Genomic DNA, 19,107 nt, shown 5'->3' with positions numbered 1-19,107 from the left:
CTGCAATTCTGCACTAAAGCTCATTTCCACAAAGTGTTCACATAAGATGTGAAAGTATGGTTACAGTGCCACCTTTATTTTATGCTGCTTACACTGGTCACCTATATCTGTGCTGTACAAACCACTTTGCAGACAGGAATATTTAATTTATAGCTGATAGTGGTAATAGATTAAGAGTTTATTGGACTCTGTGGACCGCAAGAGTAACTTCTGGGCTTGTCTGCAGTAAGGTAACAAGTATTGGTCTTATTGCCTGCTCTGAATAAAGACCCTTGGTGACAAGAGACTGAGAGAACAAATGCAATGATGAAGTTACCCGGTACAGGACCCTAAGTTCTATTGCACTCTGAGTAAGGGCCCTATTACATTGTTCGAAAAATCGTTGGATTGTTCGGATTTGAACGATAATTGTAAACAACCAACGAGAAATCTTTGGTCGTTTGATAAAATTTGGACCTATTTTTATCGTTCATCGGTCGCAAATAGTTTGCATTAAATAAGATGTCGTGCAACGCAATACGACCTGGAAGTCTTGGAAGTCTGCTTAGCCCAGATAACTAGGCCTGGGGCTCGTACCTTGACAGGACAAGTAGCTCGCAAATAAAGGGAAGAAGGCGGTCAGACATAGTCTAAGGCCATGTTCACACAACGTAAGAGACCGGCCGTTCCGTGACCCCGGCCGGGTCACGGACTGGCCGGTCTCTGCACGGATCATCCCGGCATCAGCGCGCGCCCGCATCAGAGCTTCCCATAGCACACAGTGAAGCAAGCGGCCGGAGCCGCTCGCTTCACTCTGTGAACTGACAGGTCTTTCTGCCGGGATCCCATAAAGAAACAAGCATTGTTCCACCGCGCCAAAAGTACGGCCGTACTTTTACGTAGTGTGAACATAGCCTAAACGTAAGTACGAGTGTTCTCTCTATATCGTCTCAGTTCAAACCGTTCCAGACAGAGTACAGTACTAATTGGGCAAGGCTCTCCTCTACTGTCTCCTCTGCAAAACCTTCTCTTACAAGCACCTGATTTCTACCTCAACCACAAGCACCTGAGTAACTTCAAGTATCTTTGTATTGCACTAAACAGTATTTTTGTCAAGTATAGCTCTATTGCACTAAGTTTCTTTAAGTAAACTATTCTTCAAGTGTTGGATTATGGCATACTTTTGTGCACCCGCACCTATACACACCTACACTTCGGTTAAACCTTTCTCTGCAGGCGGGCCCCAAACTGTCCAGGGTGGGTCCTATACCACTCCAGGCTATTGTGACAAGTGCCCAAGTGACCCTAGACCCACTCAGCTACCACACCATTGTACCAGCTGACCCAGCAGTAAAGCAAAAAGACCCCTGGGTTGTTCCCCCATGTACCGCAATGACATCAAGACTTGAAATGTTGTCAGTGAAGCTAGTATTTAATAACCACCTAACAGTTTTCCCCGAGCTCTGCTGGGGCTGATGGCCATGGCCAATACAGCTTAGCTAAAGCATAGGTGAGGTGTACTATTACTATGTCTGCAATTATGAAGCAGGAGTCTGGCTGCAATACATAGCTGGGACCCTGCTGCAACTGCTGTAGCTAGGGAAGAGTCTGATCCTTGACATTTCACCCTATGGATGTTGTGGTCAATAGCAACTATTGGGATCTAAGATATTTAACAAAGAAAGCTGCTCATACTGTTGTTCATTACCACCCCGTGAACAGAATTTTGGATGCCAATGATTATGAAGGCAGTCAGAGGCCTAATAAATGCCCCTAGGCCTTCCATAGATGTATGCTTATTAGACTATGTGAGAGTCAGACAAAACACAGAAATCGCTGAGCTCAGGAAGACCAGCGACAAAAAAATCAATTGGAGTACTCACTGAAGAGTCTCCACTGATGCATTGCCCCCTATAAATTTAAATATGCAAAAGAAGTGTCCGTGGAGTCTCAGTTACGAGTCGGAGAGGGCAGACAGCGGGAATCATTTCCGAGGGTTCGGGTTCGTACGAACCCGACCCGAACCTGGTTCGGACCATCCCTACTCTTTAGGCTTAAAAAAGAGCCTGATTACTTCAAGAAGCCAGATTGAGCAGTCACCTGGAGAGTAACACACTCAGCCATGGGCTTCTTCTGCCTCTAGAGTAAAGTGGGAGTCTCTGCACCAAAACCCCAACCAGCTAGTTATGTACCAGTCTTAGGGCTACCAAACACATTAGTAAGGTCCCTGCAGATTACTGTGAGATAGTACAATTGTCTAATGTATATAGAGCCCTCCCGACCCTCTGATAACAGCAATATCTGATATGTTGGATTAAAACCACCCAATGCTTTTGTATTCAGAGCGCTAGATAAGCTGTCAACAGAGCTGTCTATCAGGGTCTTATTTCCCCTTTCCCCATTCATAGTTACATAGTTAATACGGTTGAAAAAAGACACATGTCCATCAAGTTCAACCAAGGAGGGGATGGATACAGGGAAGGGAGAGGGGTGATAGGTTCTATACATATGCATTTATATTATTTTGCTCTAAGAACTTGTCTAGCCCTGTTTTGAAGCCCTCTACTGTTTTTGCTGTGACCAGATCCTGTGGTAGACTGTTCCACAGATTCACAGTTCTCATGGTAAAGAAGGCTTGTCGCCTCCGGAGATTGAACCTTTTTTTCTCCAGGTGGAGGCAGTGCCCTCTTGTCCTTTGAGGGGGTTTTACCTGGAACATCTTTTCCCCATATCTCTTGTAGGGGCCATTTATATATTTAAATAAGTTAATCATATCTCCCCTTAAACGTCTCTTCTCCAGACTAAACAAATGTAATTCTTTTAATCTCTCCTCATAACTAAGATGCTCCATTCCCCTTATTAGTTTAGTTGCCCGTCTTTGTACCCTCTCCAGCTCTAGAACATCCTTTTTATGAATCGGGTTCCAAAACTGGACGGCATACTCCAGATGAGGCCGCACCAAAGCTTTATAAAGCGGTAATATTATATCCCTGTCCCGAGAGTCCATGCCTGTTTTAATGCATGACAATATCCTACTGGCCTTAGAAGCAGCTGACTGACATTGTGTACTGTTCTGTAGTCTATTATCTACAAGTACACCCAGATCCTTCTCCATCAGCGACTCTCCCAGAGTAACTCCCCCCAGGACATATGATGCATGCGGATTATTAGTACCCAGGTGCATAACTTTACATTTATCCACATTGAACCTCATTTGCCAAGTGGACGCCCAAACACTCAGTGTGTCTAAGTCATCCTGTAACATCTGCACATCCTCCATAGACTGTACTGTACTACAAAGCTTGGTGTCATCTGCAAAGATAGAAACATTGCTGTTAATTCCATTCTCAATATCATTAATAAACAAGTTAAACAGAAGAGGGCCCAGTACTGACCCTTGGGGTACACCACTTATTACCGGGGACCATTCGGAGTAGGAATCATTGACCACCACTCTCTGGGTACGATTATTAAGCCAGTTTTCAATCCAGTTACACATTAAATTTTCCAAACCGATAGACTTTAACTTACCCATCAGACGTCCATGAGGAACTGTGTCAAACGCTTTTGCAAAATCCAGGTACACTATATCCACAGCCGCGCCGCCATCCAGGCTTCTACTTACCTCTTCATAGAAACATATTAGGTTGGTTTGACAGCTTCTGTCCTTAGTAAAACCATGCTGGTTATCACTTATAATACTATTAGCCACTACATATTCCTGGATGTAGTCCCTTATAAGCCCCTCAAATAGTTTCCCCACAATGGACGTTAAGCTTACGGGTCTATAGTTACCTGGGGAAGTTCGAGAGCCCTTTTTGAAGATCGGCATTACATTTGCCTTACGCCAGTCCCTCGGCACAATACCAGTAAGCAAAGAATCACGGAATATTTCATACAAGGGTAGTGAAATTACAGAACTGAGTTCCCTAAGAACTCTGGGGTGCAATCCATCAGGCCCTGGAGCTTTGGTTACATTGAGTTTGTTTAATTTATCTTGGACCATATCTATAGTAAACCAGTTCAGTACATTACATGTGTTAGCAGCACTGGCCCCACCCACCTCAGTACTGGCCCCACCCACCACAGCTCCATCCTCTTTTGTATATACAGAACTGAAGAACCCATTAAGTAACTCAGCTTTCTCCTGATCCCCAGTTATTAATTCCCCGTCGCCATTATTTAGGGGTCCTACATGCTCTGACCTTGTTTTTTTTGCATTAATATATTTGAAGAATTTTTTGGGGTTTCTTTTGCTTTCTATAGCTACCTGCCTTTCATTGTGAATTTTTGCTGCTTTTATTACATTTTTACAGGTTTTGTTGACTTCTTTGTAATGTTTAAATGCTACAGCTGACCCCTCTGATTTATATTTTTTGAATGCCCCTTTTTTCTCATTTATAGCCCTTCTAACCTCGGTTGTAAGCCATGTGGGATTGGATTTTAACCGTTTATATTTGTTACCCATAGGAATATATTTGGCAGTACAGTTATTTAATGTGGATTTGAAGATTTCCCATTTATTAGCTGTATTCGTATGTGACAGCAGCCGCTCCCAGTCTATGCCCTGAAGTTCTGCCCTTAACCCAGGAAAATTGGCCCTTTTAAAATTAAGAGTTTTTGCCCTCCCAACATGTTTTTCTTTTCTACACTTTAAGCTAAAAGTCACTATATTGTGGTCACTATTACCCAGGTGTTCATGGACAGTGACATCCCCAACCAGCTCAGTGTTGTTAGAAATAACCAGATCCAACAAGGCATCACTTCTAGTTGGCTCCTCCACAAACTGGCCCAGAAAATTATCCTGCAGGAGGTTAAGAAATTCCCTCCCCTTTGTGGTTTTAGCTGAACCGTGACCCCAATCTATATCTGGGTAGTTGAGGTCCCCCATTATCACTACTGTTCCCTCCCGGGCAGCCCGCTCTATTTGTCTATTCAACTGGCCATCTACCTCCTCAGTAATGTTGGGGGGTCTATAGATTACACCAAGAATAATTTTTTCACTCTTTACCTTCTCCTGTAGTTCTACCCACAATGCTTCCACATCATCACAGTCATCTCCCACTATTGCATCTTTTACACTCCCTTTAATATCATTTCTGACATACAGACATACTCCTCCTCCCCTTCTGCCCACCCGGTCCCTTCTGAACAACGTAAATCCCTGAATATTGACAGCCCAGTCATGTGAGGAGTCCAGCCATGTATCAGTCACACCAACCACATCAATGGACTCCTCCAGAACCAAGGCCTCTAGCTCCCCCATCTTGCTGGCTAGACTTCTGGCATTAGTAACCATACACTTTATATTACCATCGAGTTTAACCGCTTCATTATAAGAAATGGGATTTATTACTGTGCTGTGGCTACAATCATCCTCACTGTTCATCCGCAACATATGGATCTCCCTATGCACTGCTCTTATCCTCCCCCCACAGGACCCTTCTCCTCCCTCCTCATTGTTCTGTCCCCTCTCTAACCTATCTGCCACTACATTACATACTACATTGTCCTCCCTCCACATCCCTAGTTTAAAAACCCCTCCACCCCTTCTAGGATTCTCTCCCCCAGCACAGCGGACCCCCTTCCATTAAGGTGCAAATTATCTGCGGAAAACAGATTGTACCCCAATGAAAAGTCAGCCCAGTGCTCTAAAAACCCAAACCCTTCTCCTCTACACCATGACTTGAGCCATGCATTTAACTCCCTAAGCTCCCTCTGTCTTTCCTGCGATGCGCATGGCACAGGCAGTATTCCAGAGAATACCACCTTGGAGGTCCTTCCCCTCAACTTAGCACCTAGTTCTCTAAAATTATTTTTAATAGACCTCCACCTACCTTGTATCCTGTCATTGGTTCCCACATGGACCACGACAGCTGGGTCATCCCCAGCCCCCCCAAGTAATTTATCCACCCTTTCCACCACATGCCGAACCCTGGCACCAGGGAGACAGCAAACCATTCGGTTGAGGCGGTCTTGGCGACAAATTATTCTATCCGTCTTCCTGATTATAGAATCCCCTACAACCACTAGCTGTCTAGGCCTACCTACAATACCATCCCGCCCACTACTAGTTGGACTGTTCCCCCGGCTGTTAGGGAGAACAGGTTCCACTAGAGCTGCCATTTCTGACACGGATGCCCTTGCATCATCACCTAACTTGGCAATTTTGCTTGGGCATATAGTAGGAGAAGTGGCCTTCCTTTTCTTGGATCCCTTACTGGTCCCTCTAACTACATTAACCCAGCTACTTACTTGGGCCTCCTGATCTACATCACCACCCTCCATCTCTAACCCACTAACTTCCTGCTCAGTGAGCCGAAGTTCCCTCTCAAGGTGGCCAAGTTCCCTCAGTGTTGCAATATGCTTCTCCAGATCTCTAACTCGAGCTTCTAGATGGGCAACATGCTCGCATCTGTCACAGCGGTACTCACCCTGGAACTCCTGCTCCAGTTGTGCGTACATGCGGCAGACTGCGCACTGAATGAATCCTTCCATCCTGCTAGCCATCATCCTCAGTGCAACAAAAACAGTGAAAAAGAAAGAGATTTAGCACTTACCAGAACTTGTAACTCCTTCTTTCAACTCCTTTTTTAAACTCCACTTATTTTCAACCACTTGTCAGCAAGCACAGTGAGCAAGCATACGTGAACACTCCGATGTGAAGAACACTCCCAGGTATGGGTTGAACAGGACAGAAAACTGTCACCTCAATGAACGTATGGCCCCCAGCCATTCAAGTTGTATAGTTGCCTTTAGTCCTTAGTGGCAGAAGGTTTTAACAAACTGAATCCCTTTGCCTACAGAGTTATGACAAATTTATGAAAATGACCCATATGTCGAATCACTCTGTTAGAAAGAAATGTGATGTGTGGCATTCTCCAATACGATATTTCATGCTGAAAGCTTTAACTTCTTCATACGTCTCCTTCCTTATTATCATTAACGTTTCTGTATTGTGCGATAATAAATAATGCTTTGGGCATATCATAGATTTATGGACACATGGCATAACATTTTGACAATAATGTTACTATGCAATTTAATTTTGCATAGACATTTTAGTATTTAAGGAAGATGGCCTGTTTTGCTTGCGGAAAGGGAACAATGAAGTCGATTCTTTATTAGAATGCAGAACAAATGCAGGTATGGCCATCAAAATCACATTACTAAAGTGGGTACACAAACATCAATAACCTCTGCAACTGACACAATGAAACCATGGGGTAATGCATTGAAAATAAGCAACACTACCTCAGAACAGATAGGAAACATTTGGTGAATGAGGAAAAGGCAGGCTGACAAAGTGAATTCTGTATACTGGAACTGAATCTGTTCACATAGGCTCCAATAGACTTATCCTTCTCAACAGAATAAAGATGAGTAACACAGATATAAATGGACATTGTCCAGATAATGTATGCACTAATAGCGTGCCTATCTGTCAATGTTGGCAATAACCTTATGTATTCATGTAAGGTCAAACCTGGCACACATATATCTTTTCTGCTATAGTGAAGAGGCTAAGCTCCTTGATAGTATGTGGGTACATTTATCATGTGAGAGCATATGTCCTTTCAAAGACTCTCGGTGCTTCTTGGTGGTCCATGCCTAAATGCTTACATAAACATGTAATAGATCAATGGTGTCCAAATACATTTTAGTGGATTTGTAAAAGGGTAGGAAGGCCAGACAGGTAGATGTAGTCAGCAGGTTCGGTCATACATTGAAGAGATTGTACAATAAGAAAACAAAGAGAAGCGAATATTCATTAGACTCATCCAAGGAGATTCACGGTAAAATGCCCATTACGAGACTAAAATAGCGAATGGGTGATGGAGAATCCATGCATCAGTGGTTGGGGAATATAAGACTGTATTCTAAGACAGTATAAAAAACTGCCAGATGTAAATAAGATTCATGCAAGAATGGAAACCAACCTTTTATCGATGGTGATAAATTGTTATTATTATTAATTTTGTTATTTATAAAGCGCCCTTAATTCCAGATCATGGTATGTTAGAACATTGATGGGTGACATTGCTGTGGTTAACATTTTTTTCAGTGTTTTCTCTCTATGAAGTGTTTCTTTTTACATTAGAGGCAGGTTTATGTAAATGTTCTCTAATGGTGAATAAACTATAGGCTCCAGTGGTGCAGAGGCTCTCAGAAATGAGAATTATGTAGATGACTGTAAAGTACAGAATAACATATCTGCAATATATAATTAAAATAAATGAGTTCCGCAGTAAGCATTGTCATCATAGAAATGCATACACATGTGTTGGGTGGGAGAACATATTGGCCTTAAAATTCTTTCAAATACATATTTCCACATTGTAAGTGGGTCAATGTCAAAATATTCATCAGCACCACGGTATTTTATTATTTACTGGTTACAGTCTGCATAGTTCCTGTATTTACTAATAATCGAGCTGAAACACTAACTGTATATTATTAATGTAAAATTATACCCCTCTCAAAATCTTCCACTATACTTAATAAGGTTTCAAGCACCGAGCATTCATTATTGGCTTCTGAGGACTGCCTGAAGAGGTAAACTCAGCAGAAAATGGTGTATATACATAGTTCTGTATGTAAAACAGTCAGATTTAATATAAGTGTAGTTTACTGTAGAAGAAGGTATCGCTATTCTAGGTTACACAGCGCTGGATGTTTTAGAGCACAATTTTGTTGACAACTAAATGTTCCAAAAAAAAAAGAAAATGAGAATGAAAATTACTTGTTCAACATAAAGTACATTTCTGATTCAGAATTAACCCTTTTGCATTACTCATAGGAGGAGATTTATCAAACTGGTGTAAAGTAGAACTGGTTCGGTTGCCCCTAGCAGATTCTACCTTTCATTCCTCACAGATTCTTTCAAAAGTTAAAGCTGGAATCTGATTGGTTGCTAGGGGCAACTAAGACGATTCTACTTTACACCAGTTTGATAAATCTTCCCCATAAACTCTATACAGTACCTTACGAACAAGAGAGGATCCAATAAATAGACTTCTGGAAAAAAATAGTCCAAGACACCAATGAATGTCATGAGTAAACATGCTGTTTATGCATACTACACACCATTTACTAATACTAATTTTTAGACAGCACAAACTAGACAAAAATGTGACAGAGTTATCTCCGTAGCACAGGCTGTGTGATAAATCAGAAGTATCTTTAGGCTGTCTGTAATGGGCAATGATTGTGGGACCCATGTGGCTTTGGGCCATGCCTGACCATTAAGTCCCTAGAAAACATGTAAGCCTGAACGGACATGGTTTTTAACTACTGCACTCCGGAAATCTAGGTGCATTCTAGCACAAAAATTGACCAAACTACGGGGCACAATATAGTGGGACTAATAGAGAGCATATATGAAAATCAGGCAGGATCTAGACCCCTAGGTCAGTCTATACCATACCGCTAGCCCTCACATCACATACCGGACTAAGGAAGACAACGCAGTGAAGCGGGGTGCCCCAGACGGGGACTCCAAACAGCGTCTTATACCCGCCTATGAAGTGAGTGACACTACTGATCACAGAATACCGATCTTTGCTCTATACGACTACTGCAATAAGTGGATGGTACATCCCACAGATCGCTATTAGTACAGAGCAGCAGTATTTTACAATCGCACTTCACTCACTTTATCCTCAAGTTCTATTAATAACTTATTAGTTACATTTTAAACTACGAATAAATCTGGGTACTATTTGAGGTACACCTTAGAAAGTGAGATATGTAAAAAGACGGGATACATTTATTTTACAGTCTGATGCACTTTGATTACCCTAGCTAATAGTTAGACTGTCATAATCAGACTAAGGGTACTATTAGACAAAGCAATTTTTAAAGATTAATGATAAACAATTGCAAAGTAGATTGGTTATCAATAACCTGAAATTGATTGCCATATTACACAGAACGATAGTGGTTAGTTACGGTCGTTACAACAATCATTACTATGATTGCTTGCTCCATCTGATCCCAGCAAAATAAGGAACGATGTGGAATTACACTGAATGATTAGTGAACAAATGCGGAACTAGAGCGAACGGATGTGGAATTACCAAATGATTACATACTTACATAGTACGGTCGAAAAAAGACAAGTGTCCATCAAGTTCAACCAAGGAGGGGATGGATGGAGGGAAAGGGGATGCATGATGGGTAGTTTCTATACATATGTATTAATGTTATTTTGTTCTAAGTACTTGCCTAAGCCTGTTTTGAAGCCCTCTACTATGACAATGACTTTAGGGTCAGATCTAAATCAACAATTAATGCCACATGGACAATTTTTCGATCGTTGCCTGCAATTACATAGGATGATTCCAACGATATGACGATTTTCCTACACGATAATTGTCCCGTGTAATAGGGCCGTAAGTTTACACTGTCTAAAGGCGGATTGTATGACCAATAATGATTTATCACACAGTCCTGGCCACACAATCATGGAGGCTCATTAAACAGGCACCAGTCTGCAAGATTGCCTCTTGTATTGGGCATAGGTCTCCCATCTAAATCTGGGCCATCGATGTTTAGCTCATACTGAAGGCATCCATTTTTTTTCCAGAATACAGCACTGTACATATTTTCTATGTGTACTACTATAATATAAAATATTTACACACAATAATTGCTAGTATAAATTATAAACCTTCCTTTAGACTTTATCCATGGCCGTAATTAATGATCAGAAAAATATGCAATCAATTGGCTGACAATATTGAAAGCTATTACTTCAGTCAGTCGGTTTGCTGAGGCCACGTGATGGAATAATTCATAGATAATGGTGATTACCGGCCGTCATAGGCAGAGGCTCCATATATGTTACTTTCAATCATTTCATATATAGACATTTCATTTGCAACAATTAATCTAAGTCCTTTTTTTTTTGTTAGATGCAATAAATCCCGGCAGTGACAAGGTTAAACAGTTTCTCTGGTTAGAGACAATGTAAGAGGTTTATGAACGTCTGGTGAAATAGAGGATAAAAGGATAAGGTAGAAATCAGATGTGATTTGTTTCCAGAGGACCCATAATAACCAATACATCAGTTCTCTGTGCTGTGTTACAGATTCTGCTGCAAGCCCAGTACAGCAGAATGACTTCAAATAAGCAGTGTGTGCAGCAAACCGCAGCTGTTCCCACCGACGATTAGAATAATTCCGTATTGCAGACATGTTTTTAGGTTGTTTAACCACATCCAGTAATTTTGTTTTATCTCTTCAAACTGGCTGTCTCTTTTATTATTTCCTCCTTTCTCTTTCGTTTCACCTCCTCTTCATGTCATGCCTTTGTGTTCAGTTAAATGCAGATAAAGTACATTTTGTCCTAGTTAGACGATCCATCTTTGTTTCCTGAACTCACGGACCATATTAGACGCTTGACTTTTATGTATGAGTTGCTGATTGTATTACATATACTCTGTACTGCGGAAGGGAATAACAGATCCATCCACCCTGCAAGTCAACTGGGCGAATGATAAAGGAAAATGAAAATGGCTTTGTTCCCTACTTATGAGGACTAATAGGATTAATGGTTATATACAACAGTGTACCTGATGTAGAAATAGGCCATCTTATTGTTTTAAGCCTAGTTCAACCAATTTTTACAAGCTGGGAGTGATGCAGGAGCTGTTTAAGGCTACGTTCATACAACGTTAGTGTTCTATTTATCATGGCCGTTTTGACCAATTTGCAACAATGGCCATGATTAATAGAAAACTTACGTTGCACTGCAATCAATGGAATCATGGCCGGAGTGTATACACATAGGGGGACATGTATCAAGTGGCAAAATGTGTTTTTTTGGCAGAAAGTGCCGATTTGCAAATAAAATATTCGCAAATGGAAACTTTCCACCAGGTACGTCAGGCGGGCGGGGAGGGGGTGTGGAGGGGGCATAATGGGGGCGCAGACTCAGAGTCCGCGAGATTCATTATTGTTTTCTCTTAAAGATACGCAGAAAACCTACTCCAGCTCTCAGCTGGTGTAGCTTTTCTGCCATGCGCACCGGCGCGCACGGGATTTATGTAGAGGCAGTCCTCCTCTACATAAATCTCCGCAGAAAACGCCGGACTTAATAAATGTCCCCCATAATATATACTCCGGCCGGGATCGCTAGTGGCTGCAGGGAAAAACTGACATGATATTCATTGAATAGCGGCCGCACAGGCCTGTCAGTTTGCACAATGGAAAGTGCGGCTCTGGCCGCACTTTCCATTGTGTGCTATTGTGAATTGGGATGCGGGCTCACGCAGATGTGCCCACATCCCAATTCAACATAAATTAAGTTCATCAGGCCAGTAGTGCAGTACCGGCCGGGATGATCTTCACTGACACCGGCCGTTCTGTGACATCGCCAGGTCACAGAATGGCCAGTGTCATACTTTGTGTGAATGTGGCCTAATATTGCAAAATCTCCACTTGCCAGTAGTACACTCACACAGGATTTTCTTTATGTTACTTCTCTAGCCAATAATAGCACAGCAAATACTTTACTATGGTAAGCCAAGGCATAGTGTTAGTGCACTAAAATGAACAGGCTGGCATTGTGCTGGGCTAATGGGTTACACAGTGCAATACTAGATGGTATGTAAGGAAAGAGGGTATTACTGATAGACCGGGTTTGCAAGTTGCTATGTCAACAGAAAGGAAAGAAACAGCAGCATAACAGCAAGGAAAGGGTTATACTAAGCTGCTACTGTTGCTGCTGATATTGAGATGTAGCCATTTATTCTCTAAACTCAACTTATTCTTCTCTTCTCTTCTCTACTGTATTCCTGGACGTCTTATTTTCTGATCTCCCTTTAGTTAAATCTAAAATGTTCTTCAGTGTTAGGGATGACCTAATGTCCTCTTGCTTTATTAAGTTGAATATCATCAGCAAGAAATCCCTATCGATTTTCCTATCGATCTTGAATATATTTGGATACTAAAGCTGGTATTACAGTATTTGAAGCATGTAATTTGCAGCAAGGTGTAGAAAGTGTTTAATCATATGCACTATGGATGTTTATTCATTGTGCCAAATATTGCTTGGCATAGGCATAACTCAGCAGATAAAGACAATATGCATTTCCTCCAGGCTTTACCAAGAAGAAGTAGTATAATAAAGGTCAAAGAAGCACTCCAGGTTTTTGCCCTTGTTGTGCATATTCACTCCTAGCAGTCTTGTAGTGTCATCTGTTTCATCCCAGTTCAGCTGCATCCCTACATTTCATTACTGCAGTTGGATCGGGTGACCACTAAAAAATAACATGCTCTAATGTGCACCAGGAAGTGCTCAGCCCTATGTCAGCTTTCTGTGAACTGCAAGATGACATCATCACCTATCAGATCCCTCTTGGCGGCTGTCTGGAGAATCCTTTGTTTAATCCATTTCTGGGGGACTTAAGCCACCCACATATATATATATATTTTATGGTTGGTCATTTATCTGATTGGCCACCATGTAATTCTTTACACCCTGCAAGAAAAATCCCTAGCTGGCAGCAGCTTGCCTCACCAAGATCAGTAGTTCATCTCAGATAGGTGCATTTAGGAGTTGCAGTATAAGGTGGGGAAGAGACATTGCTGCAGTCTGAGCTACTGATTTCAGACTATGATTTTAAATAAACAGTGGGATTCATTTATGAAGTCTGGATTAACAGCATCTCTGTGAGCAGGGCTGGCGTCAGCACAGGGCTTACCTGGGCAAGTGCTGGGGCCCACAGCGCCTCCAGGGGCCCAGAGAGAGGCCCGATGTTCTGATAAACCCCCTCACTGTAGTGCAGGGTGAGCGCTGAACATCAGACGACACTGGAGAAAGGGCAGAACCTGCCAGCGTCCTGCAGAGAAAGAGGGATGAAGGACCTGATCACATGACCTGCAGCTCCTCAAAACTACAGTGTGTTAATTGGCTGAGCTAAGAGGCAGAGGGAGAAGACTGAGGAGTAAGTGCTATGTGTGTGTGTGTGTGTCAGACAGTAATGTGTGTGTATGTCAGACAGTAATGTGTGTGTGTGTGTGTGTGTCAGACAGTAATGTGTGTGTGTGTGTGTGTGTGTGTGTGTGTCAGACAGTAGTGTGTGTGTGTGTGTCAATCAACAATGTGTGTGTGTGTGTGTGTATGTGTGTGTTTGTCAGTCAGTAATGTGTGTGTGTGTGTGTGTGTCAGTCAGTAAGTAATGTGTGTCATTTAGTAAGTAATGTGTGCCAGTCGTGTGTCAGTCACGTGTGTGGTAGTGGTGTCTCAAATGATTGTACATAGTGGATGGATGGATTGATGAAGGGCCCGCTGAGGCTCTGTCGCCCAAGGGCCTGCAAAAGCCGGGAGCCAGCCCTGTCCGTAATTTAGGTCTTACCTAATCCAGGAAAAATGACATGGAGAATTGTGTAAATCAGTGGCACTTGTGCAGCTGGGAGATCACCCCCCCCCCCCCCAATCCACTTACCTCACACAAGAAAAAGTTATGTGTGCTGGAGAAGAGGAAAGACTCTTCATTCATAATTTCCAGTGCTAGTTATGTTTAAAAGTGGTTTACTTTAATAGCTACAAAACTAAAATAGCAGGAGTATTCCATTAAACAAAACCTAACTCTATTCAAAAGTATACAGTACAAAGTAAAAAATACTCAATATACTCATTTGAAATTGTTCGGTTTTCCACATAATCACTCAACACAGGTTGTGACCTGTAGGTCAGCTTTAGCAGTCTGGTCGAGCATGCTCAGTTGCGGCACTAGGAGTTACAGATGGGTAAGCTGTTTGCCTATAAAACAGCAAATGATGGCAAATGTGAAAGGCTAAACGGAGAGGAAGCACAATATGGGCTGCACAATAGTGTAAAGACTTGCTCTTTCGCAATCAGGGGGAATACAAGTGAAAAAGCAGAACCCAAAGGTCAGCAATGCATGATAGAAGTTGTAGTCTGATACCCATGTGGACTTCTATCCTTGCTGAGAAGGATTAGTGTTATACCACCTATGTGCATGTACCTGCAGCTTTTGTTTAAGTTTTGTCAGAACTCTGGAATACCCCTTTAAGGTACAAAACTATATTCTCCCCTAGAAGCCTTATTTAGGTATGAAATAAATTTAGACACACACACTGTGACAGTATAATAGAGAACAACAACACGGCCATGTACCTAAGGCCTTGTAGTATGAAATAGCCTCTGAGCGGAATTTTAGAGGAAGCAACTATCCACTCCTTTAGAGGGTCCTTCGAGTCTATATACAGAGATTATAGCCACTATGATATATTTGCACCTTCATCAATAAACCTGATTTACAATCTGGCTTAGTTTCTGTAATCATCTTAAAAAGTATAATCCACAAAGGACTTCCTCCAACAGTACAAGAAACCAAGCTGACATTTGTCTTCTCGACTGAGGTCCCTGGGGATTTCACTTGAGAGACACTTCTATTAATGCATTACCATCTTCTCCATCATTCATGGTTGTAGATGTGTACAATATATTACTCCCACGCCATACCGTGTATTTATAAGGAAGACTAACTGTATCATTGGAAACGCTGATTATTGTCCTGCCTTCCAGCTTTTGCCAAGATATGAGAATGGAATTAAAAAAAAAATGGGCTATTGTCCAAAACAATGTTTTGCTTTGTGAAATGTCCATGTAAGCTCATCGTCACATCTTCTTGTTGACCACAGAAAGCTTGAGCTTAAGTTGCAAACGGGCAGCGGTCCAGCAGTGCACACTTAGGTAACAGTGAGATCTGCCAGCATACCTTGTATCTCTAATTAGCTTTGGAAGCACATCAAGGCCAACGCTACAGCCTTATAAATAAGAAAAGGAAAGAACAGCTGGCAACATCCAAATGGGATTGAGTGTTTAGAATAGGATGCTAGAGTGCAGTTATGTGGAGCTAGACAATCTTCAGCCATCTTACTGCTAATGCTGCGGCTAAAAATACAACTCCCATCATGCCCTTTATGTTAAAGTGTACCTGTCACCCGAAAAAACCTTTATCATGTAAAGAGAGACACGTCAAAAGTTTTTATTGTTCAGGGTTTAAGTTAGAAATGGGGAACCTTCGGCCCTTCAGCTGTTGCAAAACTACAATTCCCTTCATGCCTGGACAGCCAAAGCTTTATTTTTTTTTCTTGTGCACTTGCACAATAGCACTCTTTCTTCCTATTGCATTTAGATTATTCATAAATTGTATTCTGGGTGATTGTTTTTGGTATGGAAGCCATTTTGTTTCTTAATTTATAAGTAATTTAATCATGTGGAACAGTAACAGTATTGCTTGATTCCCTGGTGAAGTAAGGGAGCACTATATCCCTTTACTTAGTTTTCTATATACCTAGGTGGTTTTTTAATTGGTTTTCATCGCTGTTTATTATGGTGTCTTGTTTTGCATTGGGTCCTAATAAAGACTGTATTTTTGGTATACAGTGGTGTGCACTTTATCATATAGTGTCCAGCTGAGCCTGGTCAGCTTTGCCTTTTACAAGCACATTCCAATGCAATGCAGATCTGCATTGCAATATAATGTGCCTATAATCAGTAAATCAAATAGTCATGTCCCCATGCTGGGACAGTAAAATTAAGTACAACAGTAAACAAAACACAAACACAAATAAAATTAAAAAATAAATAAAGTGTTCAACACATTAAAATCCCCATAGCCCCCAATGCAATAATAAATGTAAAAATAAATAAAAAAGTACACATATTCAGTATTGCAGCGTGCATAATGACGCTGGCAATAAAATTATCACATAACTTAAATGGCACAATGACCGCAGGAAAAAAAAATCTGAAAAACACAAATTTTGTCATTTTTTTCATGAAATGTGGCCATTTTTCACACGAAATTGTACGGATATCAGCCAAATTTTACCACTTACCTAAAGTACAATATGTCACAAGAAAACAATCTTAGAATTGCTAGGATAAGTTATAATATCACAGAGGTATAACCACTTAAAGCAAGACTGGTCAGATTTAAAAAATGGGCTCTGGTCTTCAAGGCGCTATCTGGACCGGCCCTGAAAGGGTTAAAGAGCAACTGGACAAAATGTGCCTGAATTCTGAATGAAATGTGTGGACATGATGTGTGTCAGATTTATTATGTGTTTTAGACACAAATTACCAGGTGGATTTGTAAAGTGTATACAAAGGCATTATGAAATGCTTCAGATTGATTAATCGTTGTACCATTATTGGGGTCCAAAATACTGGAGCCGACCACAAGGAAAATAGACGTGTGCAACATATCTAGCAATATGCAACACATCTATTACTGGAATCGATTTGGCACAGCTTCAGCCTGTCCTGTCTAGTTTTATGCCATTTAAATCCAAGACAGTATTAATAAATCTTCCCTAATATGTTCATTAAATAAGAAGCCAATTACAGCCCCTATTAGTCTGACCCATCATTATGTATTCATATCATGGAATGTTAGATTATATAACTAGCATTTCTTCCTTCAGCTGTAAGAGTTGCATCAATAACATTTTATGTCACTGACGTGTGTTATAGAGGTTTATGCATTACTTATAATAGAAGGGTATATATGTATTTGAAGTGTGTTAAAGTGTATGTCTAAGGTTCAGCTCTACCTTGGTTTCCAGGTCAGGCATAGAGAGATGTCAGTCCACTCTGGTGTACCATGTTTTATGTATATTCTGTATATTCCCCATACTTTTGGTCTATATTGATCTCCGATCATTACTAAACCTTCCTTTTCCTGATAGTATCTGCAGTATAAACAATCATTGGACTAACAGTGATATAAACTACTCTTGATGTAATGCAGGTACAGGCTAACAGTCACTGGCAGCAGTCTTCATGCAGAAGAAGAAATCTTAGTAATTATTAGTAATATATAGTAGGTCTGCATATGACTGACCAGGTAATAGTTGGTTTCCAGGCTGCAAATTATCCAGGAAGAATGGATGAACTAGGACCATTGAATTAGGTATCATTGAGCTTAGTTTGTACTGGATCAGTGACATATTTTAATATTTCATATTTTGATGTTGAATCGAATAGATAGTACCATGAATAGTAAGAGTTTATGATTTTCTATTGGCTATTCTGCTCATCAGGGGCAAAAAGAAAATATGTGGCCAATGTGAACAGAGCCTTAGAACATAATTGTCTATTTTAAAGTACGTTGGACATTCCATGCATATAATGTGGGGGTTATTGTTTAAAAAAAAAAGGAAGATTATTGATCAAACTAATATAATCTATAGATGACAGTAAATAATATGTGTTACCTATTCTCATCTGACTATTAAGAATGAATGCCTTTCTTTAAGTTTGAATTGGACATGTCCTCTGTCTCCTTTTCTTTTGCAACACACTATTGTTCAGTGGTCCAAAAACAGATTTTTTTTTCATGAACCTAAAATTTGGGAAAATTAGAAAGGTTACAATTTCTTATCCAACACACCATTACTGGCATTTAGTGTTGCGACATATAATTATGGGACACAAAATAACATTCTGTCATGAATAATACTAATGTGTAAGACATAATGCACTTCTGGAACGGATCAGATGACAAGTGACACCAAACAGGATTTTATAAAAAGTTAAAATTTTTACTCCGTCTGTGTATTTAGTGTTTACTGTACATAATGTTTGTACCTGATTCTACAAAGAGCACTGCTTACAAAGGGCAATTTAGAGCCATTACCTGTGATAGTGTTCTGCTACATGTCTATGCAATTTACAAAAACTGTTGCGATGCCCATGGCTGTTCAGACCTTGGCGTGATGCTTGGATCATGGTACACAGTTAACATCTGTTTTGCTTAGGTGATTGACATCTGGTTCTGATTGACTCACCCTTGCTGTGCTTGTTTCTGTGGGTGTGTATGTGTCTGGTCCAATCACGTTCTGAATCGGGTTCCTGACTGGGTTCTTATATGAGTGCCCTGATATCCACGCTGGCTATTAGACTAGTCTTAGTAGCGTGCAAGCGTCTCCATATCTTTCCTGTATTGTTACCTAGCTTTCCCTGACTCTGTTGGATCCTGTTTTTGTACCTTGCTGCCCATTTGGTTTGACCATGGCCTGTTGACTACCCCTTGTATATAGGTTGTCCTTGTTTTGTGTAATCACCTTATTGCAAGTAGGGGCCATC

At 41.0% G+C, this 19,107-nt stretch overlaps 1 protein-coding gene and 1 long non-coding RNA gene across 8 annotated transcripts in view; both read left to right on the top strand.

Annotated features, from left to right (window-relative positions):
- The window catches only part of LOC138765646 (uncharacterized), a 680,565-nt gene that overhangs the window by 205,333 nt on the left and 456,125 nt on the right, over positions 1-19,107 (top strand). The gene's annotated exons all lie outside the window — the stretch shown is intronic.
- The window catches only part of TRPC5 (transient receptor potential cation channel subfamily C member 5), a 262,067-nt gene that overhangs the window by 72,681 nt on the left and 170,279 nt on the right, over positions 1-19,107 (top strand). The window lies entirely within an intron of this gene.

The sequence above is a fragment of the Dendropsophus ebraccatus genome, chromosome 10 (genome assembly GCF_027789765.1).
Source record: "Dendropsophus ebraccatus isolate aDenEbr1 chromosome 10, aDenEbr1.pat, whole genome shotgun sequence".
Taxonomy (NCBI): domain Eukaryota; kingdom Metazoa; phylum Chordata; class Amphibia; order Anura; family Hylidae; genus Dendropsophus; species Dendropsophus ebraccatus.
This window is presented reverse-complemented; position numbering and strand designations above follow the sequence as displayed.